We start from the raw sequence: 6,207 nt of genomic DNA, 5'->3' as shown, positions 1-6,207 counted from the left end.
ATTCTTCAAAACTCACTATTTGAGAATAGTGAGAAGTTCATTGGGGTTTCACTAGGTTATTGTTTTGAGAAAAGATACATCACAATGCTTCGACCTCAGTGAGCCCCTTGGGGCTAATTTAGAATATCAGCTTCTAAATTCTACATGGTTAATTTTAGCCAATGAACTCTTTCAAGCTCAGTGGGCCTTGAGTTCTTAACAATGAGAACTTAAAATTGTTTCACTGCCTTGACCTCTTCAGAAGTGGAATGCCCTTACTTTGACCCAATATGCCTATGAAACCTACCTGGCAATACCAGTTTCTAAATACTAAATGGTTGCTGTTAGCTAATTGATCTATGAAAAATCCATTTAGTTTGAGGTCCTGAGCAGTTTGAACCTAAGAGCTTTGACTGGCTTGAAGTCTTCAGATAAAGGATTCAGGTTTCTTTGACCCCATATGCCTATATAAGCCGACTGGCAATATCAGCTTCTCAATACTAAAAGGTTGGAGCTAGCCAATTGAGCTATGAAAATGTCATTGAGTTTGGGGTACTGAGTAATGTGAACCTAGGAGCATTTCATTGCATTAAAAATTTCAGAAGATTGGGCTGGGAAGGTAGCTCAGCGGTAGAGTGCATGCCTTGCAAGCATGAGGCCCTGGGTTCGATTCCCCAGCACCACATAAACAGAAAAAGCCGGAAGAGGCGCTGTGGCTCCAGTGGTAGAGCACTAGCCTTGAGCTGAAGAGCTGAGGGACAGCGCCCAGACCCAGAGTTCAGGCCCCATGACCGGCAAAAAACAAAAAACAAAAACAAAAAAAAAATAAAAATAAAAATTTCAGAAGAAAAAATCAGATTTCTTTTACCCACATATTTATAGAAGCTAATTGGAAATATCAGCCTCTAAATACTAACAGTTGTTGTTAAACATAAGAAATCTTGGAGCTGACAGCCGCCACCACCCACCTTCTGTGCCAGGCTCCGTCCTGCTCGCCCGCAGGTAGCCTCTCCTTCCCGGCTCCTGCCCTGCGTCCTGCCTCTGCAGAAGGTTTCAACACTAAACTTGCACAATGTCTTTGAAACTAAGAGTGGTAGATTTCGGTGAAACATGGAACGAGCTCCTAACTACAATCAAAGCTGTTGTCATGTTGGAGTATGTTGAAAGAGCAACATGGAACGACCACTTCTCAGGTATCTATGCTTTATGTGTGGCCTATCCTGAACCGCTTGGAGAAAGACTTTATACAGAAACAAAAATTTTTTTAGAAAGTCATGTTCGGCATTTGCACAAGGTATCTCGACACTCAGTTTATTAAAAAGAATAAGTTGACTGAAGCTGATCTTCAATATGGCTATGGTGGAGTAGATATGAATGAAGCACTTATGGAAACAGGAGAGCTAGCATTGGATATGTGGAGGAAATTGATCTTTGAACCTCTTCAGACCATCCTTATCCAAATGCTGCTTTGAGAAATTAAAAATGACCGTGGCAGAGAAGACCCAAACCAGAAAGTAATCCATGGGGTTATTAACTCCTTTGTTCATGTTGAGCAGTATAAGAAAAAATTTCCCGGGCTGGGAAGTTGGCTCAGTGGTAGAGCGCTTGCCTTGCATGCCTGAGGCCCTGGGTTCGATTCCTCAGCACCACATAAGCAAAAAGAAAAAAGCCGGAAGTGGTGCTGTGGCTCAAGTGGTAGAGTGCTAGTCTTGAGCTGAAGAGCTGAGGGACAGCACCCAGGCCCAGAGTTCAGGCCCCACGACCGGACCTAAAAAAAAAAAAAAAGAAAAAATTTCCCTTAAAGTTTTATCAGGAAATCTTTGATTCTCCCTTTCTGATTGAAACAGGAGAGTATTATAAACAAAAAGCTTCAAATTTGTTAGAAGAATCAAATTGCTCACAAAAGGTTCTAGGTAGATTAAAAGATGAAGAAATTCAATGTCAAAAATACTTAAATCCAAGTTCATATACTAAAGTGATCCATGAATGTCAACAATGAATGGTAGCAGACCACTTACAGTTCTTACATGCAGATTGTCATAATATCATTCGACAAGAGAAAAAAATGACATGGCAAATATGTATGTCTTACTTCGTGCTGTGTCCTCTGCAGAATCATATCCATGATGAAGGTCTCAGAGCAACCAGTACCATTACTCAGGAAAATATACCAACACTATTTGTGGAGTCAGTTTTAGAAGTACATGGTAAATTTGTTCAGTTCACCAACACTATTTTGAATGGTGATCAGCATTTTATGAATGCATTGGATAAGGCCCTTACATCAGTTGTAAATTACAAAGATCCCAAGTCAGTTTGCAAAACACCAGAACTGCTTGCTAAGTACTGTGACAGTTTGCTAAAAAAGTCAGCAAAAGGGATTACTGAGAATGAGGTAGAAGACAAACTCACAAGCTGCATTACTGTTTTCAAATATATTAATGATAAAGATGTTTTCCAAAAGTTCTATGCAAGAATGTTGGCAAAACATCTAATTCATGGGTTATCAATGCCTATGGATTCTGAAGAAGCTATGATCAATAAATTAAAGCAAGCCTGTGGTTATGGGTTTACCAGCAAGCTACATCGGATGTATACAGGTATGAGTGTCAGTGCTGATCTCAGCAATAAGTTCAACAACTTTATCAAAAACCAAGACAAACTTTATCAAAAACCAAGACACAGTAATAGATTTGGGAATTAGTTTTCAAATATATGTTCGGCAGGCTGGCACTTGGCCTCGTACTCAAGCGCCTTCATCTACATTTGCAATTCCTCAGGAATTAGAAAAAAGTGTACAGATGTTCGAATTATTTTATAGCCAGAATTTCAGTGGAAGGAAACTTACATGGTTACATTATCTCTGTACAGGTGAAGTTAAAATGAACTATTTGGGCAAACCATATGTTGCCATGGTTACAACATACCAAATGGCAGTTCTTGCCTTTAACAACAGTGAAACTGTCAGCTATAAAGAGCTTCAAGACAGCATGCAGATGAATGAAAAGGAGCTGACCAAAACAAATCTTATTAGATGTGAAAATGATTAACCATAACTCAGAAAAGGAAGACATCGATGCAGAATCTTCATTTTCATTAAATATAAACTTCAGCAGTAAAAGAACAAAATTTAAAATTACTACATCAGTGCAGAAAGACACATCACAGGAAATGGAGCAGAATAGAAGTGCTGTAGATGAGGACTGGAAAATGTATCTCCAGGCTGCTTTAGTGCCTATAATGAAAGCATGGAAAGTGCTTCGGCACAATGCCCTTATTCAAGAGGTGATTAGTCAATCAAGAGCTAGGTTTAATCCCAGTATCAGCATGATTAAGAAATGTATTGAAGTTCTGACAGACAAACAGTACATTGAGCTCAGCCAAGCGTCCGCAGATGAATACAACTATGTCGCTTGATGCCACTGTCCCCCATGTGGATGTGAGAAGATCATTGCCATCACCATTCAGTGTGTTCCTGTGGGAAAAAGCAGGCCTGTGCTGCCATAATTTGGTCATTGGGCAGCCCCTGTTTTCTGCTGTTTACAACATCACCAGTGCCACATCATGAGCATTAAAGAAAATGCCTAGAGATATTTCCAGCTCATGTCATCACGACATTTCTTAAAACTTTATTAAAGAATGAGTGAAGTATTGCTGAAATGTGGAAATTTGGTTGGGTACCAACCTTTTTCTCCCCTTCATGTTTGTAGTTGATGTTTTTTTTAATGTATCTTAAAGGACATAAAATAAGAACTTCAATATTGTAATGTGGCAGGTAACCTAATAATTGTATCTACATTAAAATGAAAACATTATATTGCTGCTTGTCAAATAAAAAATAAAGAAGTAAAAAAAAAGACTCTTACAACAAAAGAGGAGGGAACAATGCTTGATAAGAAACGTACTCATTACCTTGCCCATGTAATTGTAACCCCTCTGTACGTTATTTTTACAATAAAAAAGAACTCTTACATTTTCACTCAGTCTTATGTAGGGAATAATGTGAAGTTCACAAGGTTTCACAGGATGGAATAATTCATAACAGCTGGTTTAGTGTACTCTCAACTTAATTGGCTGATTACAGCCAACTGGAAATATCAGATTGTAAGGGCTAAATGGTTTAAAGTAGCTGCCTGAATTCTTACAAACTCGCCTTGTTTGAGCTGCTGAACAAGAGTAGTACATTAAAGTCTCACTGGGTTATCATTTTAAGAAACTTATTTCACACTGCTCCCACCAGAATGGGCCCTTTTGGTGTATCTTGGTATATCAGTTTCTAAATTCTAAACCATTGAACTCATTCAGGTTCCATGAGTTTGAAGTTCTGAGCAAACTGAACCTAACAGTGTTTCACTGGTTTGAAGTTTTCAGAAGGAAAATTCCATTTTCTTTGATCCAATATGCCTATGGAAACTACCTGGCAATGTCAGCTTCTAAACACTAAACAGTTCCTTTTAGCCAATTGAAATATGACAAAGCCACTCCGTTTGAGGTGCTAAACAATTTGAACATAAAAGCTTTTCCCTGACTGGAAGACTCCAGGGATTACAATTACATGGGCAAGATAATGAATACATTTCTTATCAAACATTGTTGCCTCCTCCTTTGTTTCCCCTTCCCATCCTGTCCCATCCCCCCTCCTCAACCCCCCTCCAAAGTTGTAAAGTTCGTTTCTTGACATAACCCAGATAGAGTCCCCAGGTTTAACGTGTTGAACTTGATCCGAGTTGGACAATGGCAGGGTCTCTCAAACTTTTTTTAAAGTTTTACTTTAATCTTTTCTAAATTTAATTTTGTCAAGGTGATGTACAGAGGGGGTACAGTTACATACATAAGGTAGTGAGTACATTTCTAGTGGAACATTGTTACACCCTTCCTCATTTTTTCCTACTTTCCCTCCCCCTCAATGTCTCCCAAGTTGTAAAGTTCATTTCCAACATGTCTTGTGAGTATTTCTGTTGCATTTGTCCTTTGTCTCACCGTTTTGTTGTTCCCCTTCCCATCCCTAATTCAGATAAATGTATGTACAATACACAGAGTTCCAAAATAAAATACAGTGACAACAGGGAATAAGCCATAGGGGGAAAAATCCGAAAGAAAAAAGAAATAACCTCCCATAGTACATTAAAACAAGAACAACAAAGAATAACTTCTTGTTTCCATATCTTGGAGTTCATTTCACTTAGCATCATCTTATATGGTGGTATGTACCTAGCTATTAAGCTATTGTGGCCCTTGGCTAGGACTATCCTAGCCATATACTAATTATTACAAATGAGGGAAATTATGAAATCTATATTTCTTTGGGTCTGGCTTACTTCACTTAATATGATTATTCCAAGTCTGTCCATTTCCTTATGAACAGGACAATGTCATTCTTTCTGATGGAAGTGTAGAATTCCATTGTGTGTTCCATTTTCTTGATCTATTCACCTACTGAGGGGCATCTGGGTTGGTTCCTTATCTTAGCTATGGTAAATAATACTACAATGAACATGGTTGTGCTGGTAGCTTTAGTATGGCCTTGTTTGTGGTCATTTGGGTAAATGCCCAAAAAGTGCGATGGCTGGGCCATGGGGGAACTCTGTTTAGTCTTTTTTTTTTCAAGTTTTTTTTTAATTTAATTTTATTTTATTTGTGAACATACTGTACAGAGGGGTTACAATTGCATGGGCAGGATAATGCGTACATTTCTTACCAAGCACTGCAGCCTCCTCCTTTGTTTACCCTTCACATCACTTCCCAGCCTCCCCGCTCCCCCCAAATCCCCATCCTTCTCCTTCCCCCCTCCCCCCCCCCCCCCCGCACCGACGTTGTAAAGCTCATTTTGGACATGACAACTTCTACTTCTCATTGTTGCAACAGGTCCACCTGCATCCTTAAACAACTGGTTTTTCCCCATCTCCTCAACAAGTTATACTGACATCAAATATAGTGAAAGCAGGGGTTATACTATGGGGGAGGGACATACAAAGCAACAAAGAGATAATCTTATAGATGCATTAGAAACACATGCATGAAAGAAAAAAACATTAAAATACATATCTAAGGGTTCATTTTCCTGATATCACATTATCTGACCTTTTCTGCTTGACTCATACATATACTAGATATTGCAAATAAGGGAAACCATGGGACCTATGTTTCTTTGGGCCTGGCTTACTTCACTTAATATAATTTTTTCCAAGTTTTTCCATTTCCTAACAAATGGGGCAATGTCATTCTTTC

At 38.8% G+C, this 6,207-nt stretch overlaps 1 non-coding gene and 1 pseudogene across 1 annotated transcript; both read left to right on the top strand.

Moving 5' to 3' along the window:
- The first annotated feature begins 597 nt into the window (after positions 1-597).
- Trnaa-ugc (transfer RNA alanine (anticodon UGC)) lies at positions 598-670 on the top strand. Its single transcript has one exon. It is a non-coding gene; the product is annotated as a tRNA-Ala (tRNA).
- A 363-nt stretch (positions 671-1,033) lies between these two features.
- LOC138839574 (cullin-2-like) lies at positions 1,034-3,396 on the top strand (annotated as a pseudogene).
- Positions 3,397-6,207: the final 2,811 nt, after the last annotated feature.

This window comes from Dipodomys merriami, unplaced genomic scaffold, assembly GCF_024711535.1.
Source record: "Dipodomys merriami isolate MVZ:Mamm:240054 unplaced genomic scaffold, mDipMer1.0.p SCAF_3, whole genome shotgun sequence".
Lineage (NCBI taxonomy): Eukaryota > Metazoa > Chordata > Mammalia > Rodentia > Heteromyidae > Dipodomys > Dipodomys merriami.
The sequence above is the reverse complement of the archived record's forward strand: the minus strand, read 5'-3'. Positions and strand labels throughout refer to the sequence as shown.